Source organism: Panthera pardus, unplaced genomic scaffold (genome assembly GCF_024362965.1).
Source record: "Panthera pardus isolate Hobbes unplaced genomic scaffold, ASM2436296v1 HiC_scaffold_22, whole genome shotgun sequence".
NCBI lineage: Eukaryota > Metazoa > Chordata > Mammalia > Carnivora > Felidae > Panthera > Panthera pardus.
Genome location: NW_026526788.1, coordinates 80,242,925 through 80,264,189, shown reverse-complemented (window position 1 = coordinate 80,264,189; position 21,265 = coordinate 80,242,925). Strand labels below are relative to the sequence as shown.

General features: G+C 44.3%; 1 long non-coding RNA gene and 1 pseudogene across 1 annotated transcript in view; both read left to right on the top strand.

Annotated features, from left to right (window-relative positions):
- The window catches only part of LOC128779075 (uncharacterized), a 113,644-nt gene that overhangs the window by 8,385 nt on the left and 83,994 nt on the right, over positions 1-21,265 (top strand). The gene's annotated exons all lie outside the window — the stretch shown is intronic.
- Positions 10,493-10,588, top strand: LOC128772593 (U6 spliceosomal RNA; annotated as a pseudogene).

Here is a 21,265-nt window from a genome sequence, read left to right as displayed (position 1 = left end):
CTGTCTCTGTCTCTGTCTCTCTCTCTCAAATTCACAGGTAAAGTCCTCATACTGTGATAGTCCACGACTGTTCGCGTTTTAAGAAACTGTTGGAACGGGGCTGGGAGCCAGCCTCCCCAGGATATATTTCAAGAAGGTCATGATTTTTGACCTTAGAGAAGCACTTCATTATAAATAAGAGGCAGTTCTAGGGAACACATTTGGAATGCTCTCTAAGGTCTCTCTACCTCTAACATGCCCAAATTCATTGTATAATTTATTGTTATTTGCTATTTGGATACCCTTCACTGAATGGTGAGCAAAAGAGGCAATTTTTTATCCTTTTTTCAATAAGTCAATAGAAGAAAAAAATGCCTATGCATCCTGACCTATTTGGTCTCCCACAATGCCCTTTAATTTGAAAGAGAATGAAGAATTATTATCGAAATTCACCAAAAAAAAAAAATTTAATGCAAAATGAGCGGAGCTGTTTTGTTTCTGCTAGTGGTGCAATATTTTCTCATGGTTATGTTCTCGAAACATGAATCTGTGATAGTTTAAGAGCTGAATACATAATTTAATACTGCCCAAGGCCAGCATTAGCTAAAGCAGATGTTTGTGAAAGATGCATGGTCTTTATTGGAGGGCTGAGCTGCCCTAATTCGGTCCATTTCACTCTGCCTCACTTTCAGTGCTCTTTACTGCAATGACGGAGCCTGAGAATGCCCCCCCCTTAAAGGTACCCCAGGAGGGCCATCACACATGACATAAAGCTGCCCGAAATGCAGAAGGTGGTTGTCTCTCAGGGTTGTTTTCTGTATCTAACAACTGTTGACGTGTCACTGAATCCCTGGATCTCACAATGGGAAGATCCTCAGCAGGTTCCCGATTCTCTCAATGCTCAGACCCTCTACAATATCCCAGTAACGATCGGCAACTTTCAGAGCCATCCATTTGTTCTGTAACCACACGCTCCTCACAAGGAAGCCGTTTGAGGGTGGCGACTGAGAGAAGCAAGTTTGGAATCCGAGCTCTACCCTGTCCTTGCTGTGTGACCCTGAGCTAATTAATTTAACCTCTCATGACACTTATGTCGTAGGGTTGTTTAGAGGATCTGACGAGATATGAAATCCAATGGATGTAAAATCCTTCGCATAGTATCTGGGATACCGGAAAGACTAAGTGGAAGCCATGATTGTAGTTTAATTTTTAGTCCATGTCCTTCTCCCTGGAATTTCCCCTCCTGGATTCTGGTTGTGCCCCCGGAGCCGGCTAGCTGCACAGAGCAGACCTAACCTCTCTCCCACACACCTGTCATCCAGATAACGGCAATGTTCGTCTTTTCCATTCTCTTTCCCTCCATCCTTTAGACTCTTTACTACAATGACCTCAAATTACTCTCATTTCTCCAAATGTCCAGTGTTCTCTCTCATCCTTGGGCTTTGGCACACGCTATTTTCTCTTAGCCCAGGCTTCTTCCTCCGTCATTTCTCCCCTCTTGGCCTCATCGAATCCATTTCAAACTTCAGGTCTCAACTAAGATGTCCCCTCTGCAACAAGCCATCCCCGATCCCCGACATATTTCTCGGTACCAACTGAAGAAAAACGACTTCAGTTTTGCAGGAAGAAGAAGGTATGGGGGAAGGGGGGGGGGGAGAAACTAGGCAGAGGTGGAGGAAAAGAAACATATGCATCGTTACTTGGAATTAAGCTACCTGCATCAACATGGGAGACTGAATTGAAATCCCTAACTGAAGATGGCACTTACGATGATGTTTTGTCTTTGGGGCTGTGACTTGACCTCTCGTGGCTGAAAGCACTGGTCTCCATGAGGCGGGGTCGGTGTCCTTCTTCACTTCCAATCTGTAGAGACTAGCGGGGTCTGGCACATGGTCTGTTGCTTACTAGGTATTCCTTACACACGTCAGTAGACTTCTTTCTGAGAGCTTTCACAGCCCTTTTGTGATCTCAACAAAACTGGGAAGCCCTCATAGCTTTTTTTTTTCACATATGTCAACTCTCTTTGCAGATGAGGCAACTGAGAACTAAGGGACACTGTCTCATGAGTGACAAATCAAATCCTCCGTATTCAGAGTCCTAGTCTAAAGGTTCTTCTGTGACATGAGTGTCTCTTTCCCACCCATTTCAGACGGAAGGCTACACACCCATGGCTCAACAGACAAGAAGTCAGACTGAGCACATAAACGTCTGCCTGAACTCCTTCTCTTGTGAAGGGAGAAAGGATTATACCCACAATCTTTATTTCACACAGAGGGTGAAGACAGGAAGGCAGCTCTGTGGTAACAGGAAATGATAAGAGGTCAGGGGTAGTCTGTGTCAACCCAGTGGAGCCTAATTCTGCACCTTCGTCTAAGCATTATGTTGTCACCTGAAAAAAACCAAAGCTTGATCTTCACACAGTATCCGATGTTGGTCGTACCAGCTAGTGCCCACCATATCCTCTTAGCTAGGATGGTCCCATTATTCAGTGGGCTCTCCTAGGAAACAAACAAACGCAGGGGGGCTTTCTTGTTCCGAAGGCATCTTGCCCAACCTTTGCAGTGAGGTGAAGGTCTTCTTACAAAACCTGCCCCGAAGGTGAGGACGGGTCCTCATCTTCCTTTGTCTTCTGGAAAGACCTGAGCCTGAGCTGATCCTGAACACTGAGTGCCTCACCCAGTGTTTGGAAACAGTTGAAGAGAATTTTGACTGGGGCCAGAGAAACAACTCTTTGTTCCTTCCTGCTCTCCCATCTCCGGGTTTTCCCTTGGTTGTATTAAGCCCAACCCAGTGACAGCTCAGGCCAAATGACAGGCTAAAGCCCACAGCTGTCCTTTGCTAGTGCCGAGATCCAATTGAAAAGCCATCACGAAGCTGGCTCTGAGGGTTTGGGGAGATAGGCGTAAATTGACTGCAGGCCTAGAAGGGAGGCTGAACTGTTGAGCTCAGACTCATCAGCCAAGAAGCCTATTTAGAGCTATGGCTATCCCAGAAGCCAACCAGACTAATAAAGGAATCCATTGTCCCAGCTGCCCCAGTGGAATGCATTTAGCCCAGCATAAAAGAAACATGGGAGGGTAGAAAAGGAACCAACCTTGCTGAAGAAAAAGGCACCGTCATGAGCTCTGAGGCTGGTAAGAAAGCCGAGCTCACAACAATATGGCTCAGATGGGTTTTGAGCCTTTATCTCAAAGACTAAAATCAACATGTCAGAGATGATGGTATCTGACCCCTGAGCCAGCAAGAACAAAGAAAAGAAACCACGGGATTTGGACAGGGGAGGGGTGGAGGGACCACCATGAGACCTACTTTTATATGAGCCTTGGCCAGTATGGTTTGTGAACCCTGCCTGAGCATTTAAAAAAAAAACAAAAACAAGAACTAAATTTACTCACCTGAGTTAGATCACACCTCAGCACATAGTTTTAGTCGCTTGTCAAGATCACATGTGCACCGACAGGAAAGTCGATGCCCGCTACCGTGGCCCTTGAACCATAGTAAACATAAACACTTTAACTGATAGATCGCTCGACAACAACTTGTAGCACAACAATGTAAAGTTAAAAAAAAACCAAAGTCTTAAAACGGTTACTTCTAGTTGTAAATGGTTAAAAGGATTCACGCTTGGTTGAAGTATTTCTCTCACCTCAAGAAGCAGCTCGGGGCTTTGTTAGCCTGCAGAGGAGACGAGGGCGAGCCAGAATGAACTGGCGGAGAGAATACCACGTTGGCATAAACAAAACAAAGAGAGCAAGAGACTCCATTGAGTTTCGGGAAAATAAGTGCCATCACTTGCAAAATACTGGGATGCTAGATGTCAAAATGATCTGCAAGGCTCGGGAGCTCACAGAGAAGCCTGCACATGTGCAAATATGATCTCCAGAGCGCAGCCAGGATTACAGTGCTTACTGTGGAAGCTGTAACACACTCCCGGCTTCCTTTCTCCGGGAAGTCATTTTACATGATGACTGTTGGGGACTGAAATGTAGTTCTGTTGCACAATATCATCACCAGAGCCCATCTTCCTCTGTGTCCAGGCATCTGAATTACATCCGCAATATGCCTTCAGGCATATTACATACAATTAGGAAATCTTCTTTAGTAGCTCATTTTTTTCCCAAATATGTAATTTTGGCTGAATGATATTAAGGGATTTAAAAAAAAAAAAGATATCATTACATTAACTGAAATTATTGCTATTTTAATTTGCCTGCAAAGCCTTTATTTCAAGTATCATTTCTTATAACTTGTAACTCAGTGGGTATCATAATCCTGATAGAATTTTAGCTACTTGATAGCCTGAGACATTTTGGGGGGAATCATTCCCCACAGAAAATCAGTTTAATGAGCACTTCTGGTGTTAACTGGAAACAGCTATTTTCCACACTCTTAAAGTACATGACTAAACAAGGGATTCATGCCACCTTTTGTAATGTGACACCTGGTGTTCTGTTCCTCCCCGTCCTGACCCTAACCATCATCCTCGAGCAACGCCTAGCCAATTTATGGAATTGACGGACTCCAGAGAAAGTGGAGGAGCTGAGCCAGGCTTCCCGAAATAGCAAGTTTTAAGATGAATTTCTGGAACGACCACTTTAAAGTGCAATACAATGAAACTCTCTCTCACGATTTCCAACCAGCCAAGCCTTTGCCAAAAGGGTATTATTTGTGGAAGGAATTTGTGCATCCTTGGGAAGGCAGAAAGCCAGTCACTGATGGCAACAGAAATATCTAACCACTCACTCTGTTTTCTCTTCAACTGAAACATGGTGAAAACCTGGGGCACGGTGTTCCATGAAATGTTAATCACGCACCCCCCGCGCGGCCGTCTTGTGGTCAAGGTCGTGCCCGGCCTTTCTGCCCTCTGCTCAGAACAACAGCAAGGACAAAATATGCAGCCAGTATTTTGTGTGTATTTTATAGATTATATTATATATTACATATACATTGAAAAGTATGGCTATGCTAAAAAAAAAAATGAGCTAATGATGGACCAGAAACAGAACCACAAAGCAAAGTGTGTCATGAGCCAGAGGCCTACAGAGCTTTAACACTAAATCAGGCAGGGGGGTGAAGATTTGACCCCTGCGGGGCCGCCTGGACAGGCATATCCTATGTACAGCTGGGAACCACAGCTTTGCTTCCTACGTACGACCAACGGTTGGGTCGTGCTTTCTACCGTGTAAAAGGAGCCAGAAGAATCTCCAGTTGCTGTTCCCTGACATGGCAGCACTTGGACCATGCTGCCCACCAGTCCCCCGGCTAACCCTGGGGCAGCACGGGTATCACTGTGGGACAGGGCTCCGAATTACCAGGTTATAACCTGGCGTCCCGGGGAGCTTCTGTGTGTCCACAAACAGGTTGACAAAGTGAGAAAAGTACAGAGAGCAGGGGAAAACCCCACTCAAGATGAACCCAAAAACTGACATGTCAAAGCTCGGGGCACCTGGGTGGCTCAGTCAGCCGGGCGTCCGACGTCGGCTCAGGTCATGATCTCACGCACGGTTCATGAGTTCGAGCCCCGCGTCGGGCTCTGTGCTGACAGCTCAGGGCCTGGAGCCCGTTTCAGATTCTGTGTCTCCCCCTCACTCTGCCCCTCCCCCACTCACACTCTGTCTCTCTCTCAAAGATAAATAAACATTAAAAAAAATTTTTTTTAAATGTCAAAGCTCATGCGGACGAAGTAGTGGGCAGAAACGCAGCCAGCGAACTCAGCCATCGGATGTATCGGTTTCTGATTGCTGCTTTAACAAATTGCCCGGAACGTAATGGCTTAAAACAACAGCAGTTTGGGGCGCCTGGATGGCTCGGTCGATTAGGCGTCTGGCTCGATCTTGGCTTAAGTCATGATTTCACAGTTCACGAGATCAAGTCCCTCGTCAGCCTCTGCGCCCAATAGCGTGGAACCTGTTTGGAATCCTCTCTCCCTCTCTCTACCCCTCCCCCACCTGTGCTCACTCTCTCTCTCTCTCAAAAATAAATAAAAATAAACTTTAAAAAACCCGCCAATTTATTGTTCCAGTTTTGTAGTTCAGAAATCTGAACTGGCTCTCAGTGGGCTAAAATCTAGGTGCTATTAGGGCTGATTGCTTTCTGGGGGGATTCCACTACCTCGTCCCTGCCATCTTCTAGAAGCTGCCTGCATTCCTTGGATTCCTTGGCTCATGGCTCCTCTCCATCTTTAAAGTCAGCAACAGAGCGTTGAGTCTTTCTCACGCCGCAACACTCTGCACTCTTCTTCTATCTCTCTCTTCCACATTTAAGGACCCTTGTTATTACACCAGGCCCACCTGGATAATCCAGGATAATCTGTCTTAAAGTCAGCCGATTAACGACCTTAACTCTCGGGGCACCTGGGTGGCTCAGTCAGTTAAGTGTCCAGCTTCAGCCCACGTCACGATCTCACGGTTCATGCGTTCGAGCCCCGCATCAGGCTCTCTGCTGTCCACACAGGTCCTCTCTCCCCTCCCCTCTCTGCCCCTTCCCCGCTCGCGTGCTTTCTCGCTCTCTCAAGAATAATAAATTTAAAAAAATCGTTTTTAAAGAACAACCTTAATTCTCCACGTAATGTAACATGTTCACAGGTTCCAAGCAGTTAGGACATAAACATCTTTGCAGGAGGACATTATTCTGCCTACCACATCAGGACTTATTTACTCCCGGTGAGATGGAAGTCATAGAACAATCTGAAAAGACTTTAAGAAAACTGGTATAAAATCCCCAAAAAGACAAAAGGAAGAATAACACCAGTGTGTTAAAAATAGGGACCGGGGAAGGAATTTATGCCTGGTCACCAGTAGCAGAAAGTGAGTCTACGGGTATTGGAGTATATTTGGTAAACTAGCTCAACTCTGTTCTAACCTCCTATTAGCATGCTTTCTCGGATTGAGAAGACCAGAAAATTAAAACAAAACAAAATGCACATTTCCCAGGCTCCCGTGCAGTTAAAGGAGCCATTTAGGTTTGGCCAATCAGAGGCAAGCTCCTGAGACCTGTATGTGGAGCCCGGTTCAGGGGAGGGAGAAGCAGTGTGGGGACATCCATTTTCCTCTTGCCGATTTCAGCGTGGCCCTAAAGACCTTGGGCCGCACTCTCTCAGCAGACTGCAGCCTAGGCGGCAATCTCCTGGACCCGACAACTGCAGTGGTGGCCTCCTGACGCCTGGAAAGCAGCTAAAGTCAGAGATCTGCCATGACCCTGGGGGTGACAGTTGCCACGACAGCTTCCCGATTCGGTGCCCTTGGACGCCGGGTTCTGCAAAGTTGTCCTGGGAGTGGTTCCCGGAGGTCAGTGGAGAGCCTGTTGTTCTAAACCTTCTAATGCACGTTTAGGTTCCCAATTCCCTGTAAAGCACCCTTTCTGCCTAAAATAGTGAAAATGCCTCCTACCATTTACAACAGAGCCCTACTGATACACGCACAACATACGATTCCCCCGAACTGGGGACAGAATGCTGTTGAGTGTGCTTTCTTCACAGGACTTAGTGGTACTGGGTTCTCTTTCTCCTCTGTCACGGCAAATTAGCTACTACATACAAGGTAAGCACGTTGTGCAGTAACTAAACTTTAAATTGTAAACAAGTGACTTTACAAAGTTAAAAGTATGTCACTCAACTGCTGGAAGGAGACAAAATGACCTTCTAGGGAGCATGATCATTCCATTTTTCATTTTAATTAAACAAACACCTTGGAATTGGGAAAAATGAAAATAGACCTTAGGTAATGGATGGGACCACAGCTGCATTTGGCTGACAGTATTGACAAATTATCTCCTTCTAATCCCTGGACGGCATGTGTCAGGTTAGCAAGTAAGAATCCATTTTTCTGATGACTTCTTTATTGCAAATGGGGCATCATAAAAGAAAAAGCTTGGGACTTATGCCTTTTCAATTTTCTGTTATCAGAAAAGGAGTTACGTGGTCATTTGGGGAAGGCTTAACTGGCCACGTCCCTCTTTCTCTATAGATGGTCCAGGGCTGTCATGGGAAGCATCATACTCCTTCACCCAGAAGATTCTTCGTGAGTGTGAGTGGATCAAGAACCTAGTTCAGAATGTTGGTTTTTTTTTTTCACCCCTGCTGTTTAGAAAAATGATGGCTTCTTTGATTTGTCGAGTAGAATCAAAATAGCTGATAGCCATTTGAGAAGACTGACCAGCCATTGCTAACATTGTCATCTTTTTCCTACAAAGAAAATCCTAAATTTCCAAGTCTGAATTTACTTCTGTAGCTTTCTCATATACTTCTTGGGATCATAGATTAAGACTTATACCACATTCTTTATCTTGTTAATTCAAGATCATGACAAGGACCCATCCAAAGCATACATTCCCATTACCTTTCCTGCTTAGCAGTGGTTTCTATGAGAAAATTTTACATGCTATTTTAAAATCAGTTCTTTTAAAAATTATGTATGTCACCAGAGAAGGTGGTGAGTCAATGACAATAGTAGTTGAAGCAAAAAACAATTTTTTTATTTTTTTAATTAAAAAAATCTTTTTTAATGTTTTAATTTTTATTTTTGAGAGAGAGAGAGAGAGAGAGAGACAGAGCATGAGCAGGGGAGGGGCAGAGAGAGAGGGAGACACAGAACCCGAAGCAGGCTCCAGGCTCCGAGCCATCGGCACAGAGCCCGACGCGGGGCTCGAACTCACAGACCGCAAGATCGTGACCTGAGCCGAAGTCGGATGCTCAACCGACTGAGCCACCGAGGCGCCCCCCCCAAAAAATAGTTTTTTACTTAAGAGAGAAAAGGCTGAAGAAAAAGCATCAATTATTTCATTGAAATCTGACTCCTTATATCGCAACCAGGTAGCTCTGTCGTAGACCAGTCATCTTTAAGAAGATGAGGAGCACTCCTGTCACTAGAGGCATTGTGATGGCACAAATGGCATGTTGGGAAGGACACTGAAAATACATGTGCCCTTTGTCAGCCATTTTGAGCTCCTTCTATTACCTCCTAAACTGGGGAAATGGGTTTCGCTACCGTATTCGTATTTGAGATTTTGATCTAAAATGCATTCTCTAACTCAAATTTGGCCAAGTGTTCCTAGGACAGAAATATGCAGAAATTCTTATCTAGAAGTACTGCTGAGCCAGGGGATCAGAAGATAAGAAAAGAGTAAGTACGTCTGAGCGTAGGAAATCAAAATACAGTCGGGCACCTACTTGGCCAAGTGCCTTCTACCAGTTCAACACTCGAATCTTCCTGGCTACTTGCATAGTATTATTAAGGTAGAAGAAATTGTTCGACATGACTGGGTTTTAGGAAAATACGTGAGAGTCATTCAGGCAAAAAAATCAGTTTGAAATAGATGAAATTTTCCATCTCAGTGGCTTCTACCAGAAGAGAATGTTTCTGGGAATACAGTGTCTTTAATCTTGTTTTGAAATAAATAATGTACAAATCACACAATTGTAAAGGCACTTCAATTTTATTTTCCTTTAGTTCTTGAGGTTTTGGAATTGCTGTGTTCAGTTGCAAGTAAAAACTCTTAGATAAAACTTGCATGCCGAAAACCACCGTCACAAATGTGCAAGTACAACTATAAATTTATACAACACTCAAGCTGTTTGTAGTTTGCAAAAGTTGCTAATAAAATGCAGAAGTAGGGTTTCCATTTAACATTCTCTGGCACAGGCACTGCATGTATATCTTGGGTGAAGGCAAGAGATGGAAAATTCCATGCATAGAGACTCTTCTGTGGTTGTGACAGTTTGCTAATATCTTAATGAGTGAATTATGATAATTATGAAAATCTTAGCTTTACATTATTTGTGAAGAGCGTCTGTGTGTGTGTGTGTGTGTGAGAGAGAGAGAGAGAGAGAGAGAGAGAGCCTTCCCAGGCAAATACAGCATTCTGATTCAGCAGCATTCAACGAGGAACATTTCATGGGCTAATAATGCAAAATGGATCTTAAGCTGCTGCATATTAATCAAACTCATTAAAGTACATTCATTAATTTGTGTGTATAACAGCCAAACTGGGAATGTGGAATTTGCTGATTTTGCACAAAATACATGCATTAATGAACGCTAAAACTTCAACATGAGTAATAGCTTTAACAATATTTTTATAAAGCAAAATTCTGAGTATTGTAAATATCTAATTGTTAATTATTTTCTTTTTAATAGTTCCACTTTTGTTTCCTTTTGTTATTTAGCTTTAAGTGGAAAAATAAATATGGAAGAGGAAAACAATTAAGAAATAAAGGGTAACCCCAAAAGACTTAAAAAAAACATACAACATTAATATTAAATTTCCTACCTCTCCTTCAAATCGATTTTAAGAAAAAAGGTTCAGGGGACCTTAGACATGGTCACATTTATGTGTACAAAGAAACATGAATTTGAAGTTAAATTAGGAAAGGGTCTTTAATTTCCTCTATGGGAGTGGAGGCTGGGAGGGCGAGGCAAAGGAAAACAGCATTGGAGGGTGTATACCACTAATGGCAAATTGTTACATTTCTTCGTAGGTCAGGGGATTTAAGAGTTGTGCTAACAGTGGAAGACTAGTGTCCCTTTGGCAGCACATGTCTGGAATGATACAGAGATTAGCACGCCCCCTGCGCAAGGATGATAGGCAAACTCGCGAACTGTTTCCTAGCAAAAAAAATAATAATAAAAAAGGTTATTATGTGATGGCGTTCATTAAGTTGACTGTGGTGGTCATTTCAAAATGTATACATATCATGTCGTACACTTTAAAGATATAAACTTTTAGGGGCGCCTGTGTGGCTCAGTCGGTTAAGCGTCCGACTTCAACTCAGGTCACGATCTCGCGGTCTGTGAGTTCGAGCCCCGCGTCGGGCTCTGGGCTGACGGCTCGGAGCCTGGAGCCTGCTTCCGATTCTGTGTCTCCCTCTCTCTCTGCCCCTCCCCCGTTCATGCTCTGTCTCTCTCTGTCTCAAAAATAAATAAACGTTAAAAAAAAAATAAAGATATAAACTTTTATTTGTCAATTACCTGTCAGTTTGTCAAAAAAAGAAAAAAAAATCAATAACTCCCTATGTGCCATACGACGTTTTACCCTGGGTGCTAATTGCTCTGAAGGTGAAGTTCCTTTCCTCACCTTGAATAACATCCAGCACAGTGCCTGGCAATATTTAATATTTACTATCTATCGAAGTTTTAAAAACTATGTAGGTGTCCTCAGGACAAGACTTCTTAGACCCCTTGATCTGCTCCTGTACACCGTAAGGCTCTGAGCCAAGGGAACCAACCAGAAGCATCTTACAAATAGTTCAATACCTGCAAACTAGTTCAAACATTCATACCTCACAACACACGGGAGTTCTGGAGAATGCCGACGGTAGGGCCGTGTTCCCAAGGAAGTCAGTAATTGGCAGATAGCTCCTAATTAATGAGAACGCTCAACAGAAATTGATATCTATGAAGACATTAATATACTACGTTTAAAATAACTATGGTACAAAGCAAAATATGGCAAGAGTTATAAGAGAGGTGGAAACATCACATCCACCGACTTCAGAAGAGTCAGTGCAGGGAAACATCGGCAAGGCTTTGGGTCAGAGGCAGCAATGCTGATCTGGAAGCCTGTGGAGGGCGGGATCCTTCAGTTCGTCCTCCTTCTGCCTCGGCTGTGTGCTCCGTGGCTAACAGGTGTTTGGTGCGGGACATTCGAAGTGGGGAAAGTCAGTTAAACAGAGAAAGGAAGGTGGGAATCTGTACTCTGTGCTGGGTAAGCGAAAACAGCTGGGCCAGAAGAGCCCGACCCAAAGGACGAAGGGTGTTCCGTGGAACCCCAGTCCGGTGTGATGTGGGGCGGGAAAATTTCAGTGGTGTGAAATTGCTATCCTTGGTTCCAGACGCATCGGCCTTTCCTCTGAATTAGGAGGTATCTGCCGATTTTCTGACTTGCTTAACAGCATTGCTGTACATTGGCATTCTCCAGAACTTCCGTGTTCTGTGAGGTACGAAAGGGTAGGGGGAAAGTCCTTTATTGAGCTGTTTGGGAAATGCTTCTGACTTTCTTGTGCTCTCAGCTTTACCATGTACATGAACGTATCGAGGGGTCTGAGAAGTCTTATCCTGAAGACACCCGTATACATTTGTAAACCTAGTACCTCCTCGAGTGACTTCAGCGCAGGACCGATTTTCCCATGCCATCTATTAACGTTTCATGGACACCCCCACTGTTGCGTGTCTATAATTCCTCTGCTGAAAATTCTCTGGCATTCGAGGGGCGCCTGGGTGGCTCAGTCGGTTGAGCGGCCGGCTTCGGCTCAGGTCATGATCTCACGGTTCGTGCGCCCGAACTCGCGCTCTGTCTCCCTTGGTCTCAAAAATAAGTAAACATTAAAAAAATTTTTTTTTTTAATTCTCTGGCATTCTGTTGGCCAGGGGAGTCACAAAACTGTATGAGATCCAAAGTGGATCATTGGCTAGTACTTTTGCCTTGAAATACAAACTTCAATTGTTTAGATAAGTAAGGAATTTTCCTGTACTTTTAAATTTTTTTTTGAAGTTTATTCATTTTTGAGAGACAGAGTGTGAGTGGGGGAGGGACAGAGAGAAAGAGGGAGACACAGAATCTGAAGCAGGCTCCAGGCTCTGAGCTATCAGCACAGAGCCCGATATGGGGCTCGAACCCACAGACCACGAGATCATGACCCGAGCCAAAGTCAGACTGAGCCACCCAGGCATCCCGAGATTTTCCTATGTTTAATGAGATTCTTAGCTTTACTGGCTTTCCCATTTTAATGTCTGCCACCCCTGTCATGGCAAAATTCTCTTGTGTATCTCCTCTGTCTTGTCCTGCCCTTTACGAAACTGAGACAAGATGGTTCCACACTCATTATTAGGTTTCTCTCTTCAAAATGGTTCAACTGAAACCTTAGCCTTTTTTCCCCTACACTCATATTATTCTCCATCGTCTCTAAGATCTTAATTTGTGGCCGATTTTTGTTATTGAGATATAATTGACATATAACACTATATTAGTGTCATGTATACAACACAATGATTCAATATTTGTATATATTGTGAAACGATCACTGTAATAAGTCTGGTTAACAACCATCACCACGCAGTTAAAGTTATTTTTTTAAGTCCTACTCTCGTAAGCAACTTTCAAACATGCAAGAGTCCTATTAACCATAGTCTCCATGCTGTACATTACATCCCCAGGACTTATTTTGTAACTGGAAGTTTGTATGCTTTGACCCTCTTCACATACTTCGTGCTCCCCTCCCCCCGCCCTTGGCAGCCACCAATCTATTCTCTGTATCCATGGGCTCAGGTGTGTTTTGTTTTGTGTTGCTTGAGATTCCACATATAAGTGAGATCACCTTTTTCTCTGCCTGACGTATCTCACTTAGCATAATACCCTCAAGGTCCATCCACGCTGTTGCAAATGGCGGGATTTCCTTCTCTTTTAGGGCTGAGTAGTAGTCCGTGGTCTAGTCACGCATTTTCTTCACCCATTCGTCCAACAGTGGACAGCTAGGTGCCTTCGATGTCTTGACTATTGCAAATGCTGCAGTGAACAATGCAGGTGAAAAACTGAAAAATCAGCTGCCATTTTCATTTCCTTTGGATAAATACCCAGAAGCGGAATTGCCACATCAGACAGTAGATCTGTTTTTAACTTTTCGAGGAGACGCCCCACGGTTTTCCACAGTGGCTGCACCAACTTACATTCCATCCACGGGGCCCGAGGGCTCCCTTTTCTCCACATCTTTACCAACACTCGTCATTGAACATCTGACCGGCACTGAATGTCCTTGTCACCTGCTCCATTAATTCCAATTACAGTAAAACGCTTCCCATCTTATACCCAAGCAGTTTGTTCTTCTTTCCTAATTTTCTGTTTTTCACTGGCTCCCATTAAGTCTCTTCTCCCACTAAAGTGACTTTTGATTTTCATATTACAGTCTAATAATATTTCTCAAGCTGCTGATCGCTAACTGTGCTTCTTTAGGTGCACTGCCTGTCAACCAGGAAGATGAAAAACAATTGTTTCCACCAAAAATGAAGTCTGTGAGCTGTTCGTCTTGTCCGTAGATAAAAATTGACGCCGATGATAACATCACCCTCGTGACCTGTATCCCAACATGCTTTCTCGAGTGGGAAAGAAAGGGCCAGCCTTACAGGCTGCGGGTTATAGGCATATCTGCAATCGGTGACCTGGGCAAACCACAGGACTGTGATCCACGGGACTACTGTCACTCACTTTTGCTGTAGAAGGACGTTAAGAAACGCTCATGCTTTACATAAATTCTACTTCATCCTACTTGGACGTTAGAAAACATCCCAGCATGTTTTCTATTGTTATAGACAATATGAAATAATGGGGAAATAACACGAGTCAGAACAGAAGATTTGAATTCAAGCCCTAAATTTGATCACTCGATAATGTGGCAGAGGGAAAATGAATTGTCGGAGTCCCTCTTCTCTCACCCGTAAGATGAAAAAAACCATCGAATACTGGGGGAATGAAATACTATAAAGGTGCACTAGAGACGTAGGGCATCACATATGACAACAATTTGCAAAATGTGCTCAGAAGTTCAAGGGCCTCCATGAAAGGGCTCGAGAGCCACTGACGGGTGAACCTACAAGGCTGCCTCTAGCCCCTCCCCCCATTCCCCGCCCCCACAAACACCTTCCTCCGAGCAAAGATACCTGTGTGTCTGTTTTGCAAACTGGGCTTGCAAGTAAGCATTCCTTTGAAAGGTTTCATGACAAAGAGGGGGAAAAGGGTGAAAACCACTGACACAAATTATTAATCCACCTACTACTATGCTTACAAAACGATCGTTTCAGATTTGTGCACATATACTGTTCAGATCTATACATGTAAGATACACATGCTATGGGTTTGTGCATGTATACATGCAAAGTGCAAATACTAAAGTAAGCCTCTGTAGCATGTAAAATCTTTTTAAGATTTTATTTAGTTATTTATTTATTTTTGAGAGAGAGAGAGAGAGAGTGAGAGAGAGAGAATCCCAGGAGGTGCAGAGAGAGAGGGAGAGAGAACGTGGAGCCCGGAGCAAGGCTCAAGCTCCCCCAGGAGTGGGACTGGAACTCACAAACTGAGATCATGACCTGAGCCGAAGTCAGGTGCTTAACCAACTGAGCCACCCAGGCCCCCTGTAGCCTGTGAAATCTTTTGCTGTCCACACCGTCACCATGAAAACCTACGCTTTGACTCTCAGAAGAGGGTAGCTTGGGTTTTTGCTCTTCCTAAATAAACATATCGAGTGGCACTGTTCATGAAATTGCATGGTACAAAACAGTATTGTGCCTGACACATACACATGACCAACACAACCAAACATTATGCCACACAACATGAGTTCTCTTAATTATTAGCTGTCATATGGAGATTAAATTGGGCATTAAATTAAGTTTAAAGAGAGATTAAATTGTGGCATGAGGTACTGTAAAGACCTAAAAGGCATTGAAAATAAAAGGCAATTATTGAGAATAAAATCACAGTATTAAGGATCTGAATACTTGTCTGCTTTCAAATTTAAATATAAGTTTATTTGCGTCTAAATATAGAAATGAAAGGTGAATTTCATGATCTTAGTTCCTCAGTTTTGGAAATCTACAGTCTATCGTTCACTGCCTAAAGATGTTCTCCAATGAAATGTTAAGTTTTAATTCAGCTAGGAAGTTTCCATCAGCCTATACCATATATTTATGCTTTCATGTGATTATTTTCTCTACCTAACTCCTTTCTTAAAAAAAAAAAAAAAAAAAAGCTTATTTATTTTGAGAGAGAGAGAAGAAGTGGGGAAGGGGCAGAGAGCGAGAGGGGGACAGAGAATCCCGAGCAGGCCCTGCACTGTCAGTGAGGAGTCCAACTTGGGGTCCGGCCCACAACCCGTGAGATCATGACCTGAGCCGAAACCAAGAGTGAGACACTCAACCCGCTGAGCCACCCAGGTGCCCCTCTACCCAAGTCCTTTCTTAGTAGATAAATTCTTTACCTTATTACCAGCTTAATATTAATATTATGAACACTTTCCAATCTTTATTTTTTATTTAAGTTGACTTAATATCGGGGTGTTTGGGTGGCTCCGTCGGCTGAGCACCCAACTGTTGATCCCAGGTCTTGATCTCAGGGTTGTGAGTTCAAGCCCCGCATCAGGCTAACTTAGCTTAATTAACTTCTCCTCTTTACACATATCCCCCACTAGACAGAGATTTTGTCGAGGCTTAACGTCTCTAATTTGTATCATGAAAATAGTCTATAGAATAGTCTTTCTTCACCACACTGTGGAATTTACCCTGGAAATTCCAACGTGCCTCTCCACTTTTTCTGGCCCTCCTCCTGCTTGAAGGAATTCCCCACCTTTAGGGAATACAGAGTTAAGAAGTAACAATTGTTGGGGCACCTGGGGGGCTCAGTCGGTTAAGCGTCCGACTTCAGCTCAGGTCACGATCTCCTGGTTTGTGAGTTCGAGCCTCGCGTCGGGCTGTGTGCCGACAGCTCGGAGCCTGGAGCCAGCTTCGGATGCTGTGTCTCCCTCTCTCTCTGCCTGACCCATCCTTCACTCATGCTCTGTCTCTCTCTCTCTCTCAAAAATAAATATTTAAAAAAATCTTTTTAAAAAAGTAACAATTGTGAGGTATGCTGTATTATAGTTGTAGCCTGCAGACTGGCCTTCTTGGGGGCCGGGGCTTCTGTAGTTCTCCCTGTGAATTTTTTTCATCCAGAATACCTTCTAAAAATGTAAAAAAAAAAAAAAAAAAGAAAGAAAGAAAAGAAAGAAAAAAGAAAAAAACCACAAAAAAATTGATCTTACCCAAAGTGTATAAATGATGTGAAGTATTTTCTTGAAATGGTAAACCCATCACTTTACTTGCATAACCAGTCAATGCTGGAAATACTGTGAAAAGCTTGCAGCTTTAATGTTTAAGGCCTGCACTGTAAGCTTCCAAGATCGAATTTTGTTTTCCAGAACGGAACTGCCATATTTTGCCCCAAACCCTTTCTCTTTGTATGCCGTTCGAGGACATAGTCGTAGGCCACGATTTGTATTTAGGTCTGGCACGAAGTTTGACATTTCATCAATAGGAACGAATCCAATTTCTGCTGATTTCTTCACAGAAGCCTTTCCACAGACTGCCTGGCGACCTCATTCATCGGGCTTGGAAATGTGCGGGGCCTCGGAGGGGTCCTGGGGTCCGAAACCCAAGTCGCTCCTTCTCCACAACAGGAGCCTGTTTAGGAAATGCCTCCCAAAGCCGGCAGGCTTCTCTGCCAGTGCCTGTCAGACGTCCAGGTTCTGAGGTGCCACGGCAGCTTCCGCCTGCCACGTTTCCCAGGCCACACGGCCGGGGGGGGGGAGGAGGCAGCCGCTGTGCCAGGCACAGAACAGATTTCTCGAACGCTACCCCCCACTTCCTTCCCGTCCTTTGCAGCTGCCGCGGGGGACGTGGCCTGCTGTCCGGGGGCCCTCCTCCACGCCGAGCTCTCCCAGGCGGACCCCTCTGACATCACAGTGATAAAGCCCTGGCCGGGGTTCGACGTGGGCGACACCGTGCGAAAGGCCGAGTCCTGGCCACCGCGGGGCACAGCCTCTAGGAGTTTCCTCCTTCGTTTACCGATAGGCGAGGCAGAGCGCTGCTGGGGCCAGGGCTGGGCCAAGCGCAGAGGATGGGTTTTGGCAGGCTGAGGGCACGTCTATCTGGGCGAAGCAGAAGCTTCTAGTTAATCCCCTCACTTAGGCAATTTATCTTACCCAAATCAGCGCTTTAAAGAACTCTCCCAACCCTAGAGGCGTCTAGTAAATAGACCGGTCTCCGAATCTCTTTAGGATTCCAGGAGGATTCCAGAATGTCCTTAGGCCTCCGCCTTAGGCTGGCGCCTTGGACACGCGTCCAGGCGGGCAGGCTTTACTCAGCCTCAGCTTCTGCCCCCGGAGGAGTCACTTACTCTCCCTCCCGAGGAGCCCAGGCCCCAGGTCCCAGGGTGCCTCCCAAACATCTGGGGCCAGAACGCTCCGCGGTGCGTGGCCGGGCCTTCCGGGTTCCGAAGACTCTGGGGTCATGGAGGAAGACTGCACAGCCATCCCTCCAGGAATGCGGCTTGGGCATCGTATTGGGTCACTGGGGACACACACAATGGCTGCCGGGTAATGGCAGGGGGCAACAACCTCCTGGTAATGGTGCCAGGTAACTGGATGGGGCAGTGGCTGTGGGGCAAAGACTGCCGGGTAATGGCTGTGGGGCAAGGACTGGAGGGTAATGGCTGTGGGGCAAGGACTGCCGGGTAATGGCTGTGGGGCAAGGACTGCCGGGTAATGGCTGTGGGGCAAGGACTGCTGGCTACTGGTGGCGGGGGCAAAGGCTGCTGGGCCACGGCGGATGGGCTCTGGCTGCTGGCTCTGTCTCTTGGGCCCTGGCCCAACATCCAGGCCTAGTCCCAGCCCTCAGTGAGCGCTCACCACCCGTGAGGCCCTCAGCGAACACACTGACATGCTTGATTCTGGGAGGGACGTGTGGCCAATTTCTAGGCTGCTAATGACCGCAGCCCCCCTTTCCCCACCATTTTCATCACCACCTTCCCAAGCGTGGCACCACTGTGAGCTTACCGTCATTCCTTGGACTAGCTAAACTAAAATTCAACCAGAATGCTGCAGACATTTTTTTTTAATCTGTAATTAACTGTAGGCTCTCAATAAATTTTAAAGTAAATTTTAAAGTACGCAGATAACTTTCTTATGGACTAAATCCCACTCGGTAAACTAAAAGTCAAATGAGGAAATAAAAAGATGGATATCCTGTCAATACAGTTTCTTACGTAACTTCTCTCTACCCGGTCTTCTTTGTTTAAAAAACAGAAACAAAAGGAGGGGTGGGGAGAAGCAGTGTGCTTTATTATTAAATGCAGATATTTAGAATAAGGTAAGCATATAAAATTTAGAAAGTTGCCCAAGGAATGGGCAAAACTAGAACGATATCTCGCATATTTTGTTTCCCCACTCGGTGCCCGCATTTCCCCTCCTAGTATCTGCCAGAATTTATATATACCGACTGCAAGTTGCAAGCATTATTTTCTAAATCAAAGAAGTGAAAACTTTTAAGGAGAGCTCAAAGGCGGTGCCTTGATTAGCACAGACAACGACATTAAAATCGGTGGCAGTGTCTCTCTGAGCAAAATCTCCCAATTTTGTTCTTGTCATTCCCTGGGGAGCACTTGCAATCGTGGGTGCGTTTCACTCTCTGGCCTCCTTTGATCTTTTTATTCAGATCTCCTGTTTACCGTATTAAAATGACTCACTCCATTCATTGGCCCAGTCTTTGTTCATCAAATCAGATATCTTTCACCTTTGTTTTTATCAAGTGCGCAAGGACGCGTTTAGCCTTGTTTATGAGTCCTCTGACAAAGACTAAATTTTATTTTCCCCATCTTTTGAAAGAGTTGTGCTATGGAGATCTCCCAGATGGAGGCAAATATTGATTATTTTCCCTCTCTCTCTTATCCCTTCTTCTGGATGCGGAGTCAAGTTCCCTTGCTACGATTCTTGTTAGCGAAAAAGCAAAGATTATCTCTTTGGAGATGTGTGGAGAGGCTGGGCACTCCATTTTATAATGATGGGGTCAAGATGTTTGGATTTGTGACAACCCCTTGTCTGTCTTGTTCCGATTCTCTCTGGAAGAAGGAAGATTGCCTTTTCTTTCTCTTCCTTGCTGTGCCATTATTTGTCAGTCGCGGAAGCTAAGAAGGTGGTGCTGTTTAGCATGTAAATAAACCAACACTTTTTCCAGTAAATAGCTCTGTCTAGCATTATACGCCAGGAACTCTCACACACAATGATGACTTCAATTCTTGTATTGTGCCTTTCCTTTCCTGTCCCTTCACGGAGGGAAAGGTGATCGCACCGTAATTATAGAGGTCCTTTTTACTTTATTTTTTCTTCCCGTGCCTCTAATTTTTCTAGTATCCTTCTAGCAGATAGCATTTCCCTTTGCTAAAATAAAATTCCGAAGGCAGCCTTTTTGAATTAATCTACTGCCTATAGTCCAGCGGTTTATAGATGATGTAAATGAAGGATGTGGCTCACGGATCTATTTAAAGAGACGTGCTTATACTTCAGTGTTCTGGCCAGATGAGTGGGCACATGCTTTTGCATTTTTATTTGAACCCCACTGAAGTTGGTCATTATATTTTGAATGCCACAGCACGTCTATACCATTATTTAAAGGATCTTGTTCATTCATCCATATAATGATTGGCATTGGCTATAACTTGATGCAATGTTACACTATTTTAATTCTTTCTCAGGCAGTGTTATCTTTGATCACTTCCTATTCACTGGGGAAAAAACCCCACACAATTGCAATCCCACATTATGTTTCAGTGATGATGCCAAGTACTCCTCGGAATATAGCTATTCAAGACACTTTCTCCACCCTCAGGCGGCTCATTAGAGGCATGGCAGTTTCTAACTTTAATGAATAAGGTAGAGTGCAAATTCTGCTTTTCTTTCAAAGAGACTTCATGGTTTTTAAAAAAGTGTTTTCTGCTGCCTATTTCTTTGTTTAATTGGAAATGGTATACACTCCTACATAACCATGGTCACAACTCAATATGCAAAGTATTTCCTTGTCACATTTTCGTGTGTGTGTGTGTGTGTGTGTGTGTGATTCAAGTGTATAGTTCATCAAAGAGTTCTGAGAAAGTCCTGTACCTTCCCTCAAAAAAAAAAAAACAACACAAAACCACCACGTATTATGCATAGTGCGTCTAGACATCATCTTGTCTATGGGTAGGGTAACTCTTACAGTCTTTGGTTTTTCTCCTTTCTTCTAACCCAGCACTGATTTAATATGTTCTTTTAACTCAGGGGTATTTGTGGTTGCTCCAAAGCCTCACTGAAAAGTTTAGCGAGAAAGAGCCAAGTAAGAAAGGACGACAGAGACCAGTGTTTTAAAAATGCTGTCTTTTGTTTTTTGGGTTTTTTTTTTTTTTTTTTTTGCAAAATCTGGTAGCCTAAAACCCAGCAAAACCTGAGTTCGTGTCCATGCTTAAAAGTGCACATTGTCCTTCTTCTTTTTTAAGAAATCAGATAGACTCCAAAGGTTTGTTTGTCTCGTAGTGAATCGTAGCCATGTAGCAACGCTCAAGCAGAGTAGAGGAAGAAATTAAGATTTTAAGCCAAGGGTGGGTGACTCAAGCGCCCGAGTTACACAGTGGCATGAGAGCGAATAGGAATGAGCTTAGCTCCATTCATGTCCTCTTCGGTTTCTGGAACCTTCTTTCCTTAGCTTCTAGAAATGTAGTATCTGAGCTCCTGAGCACTAGA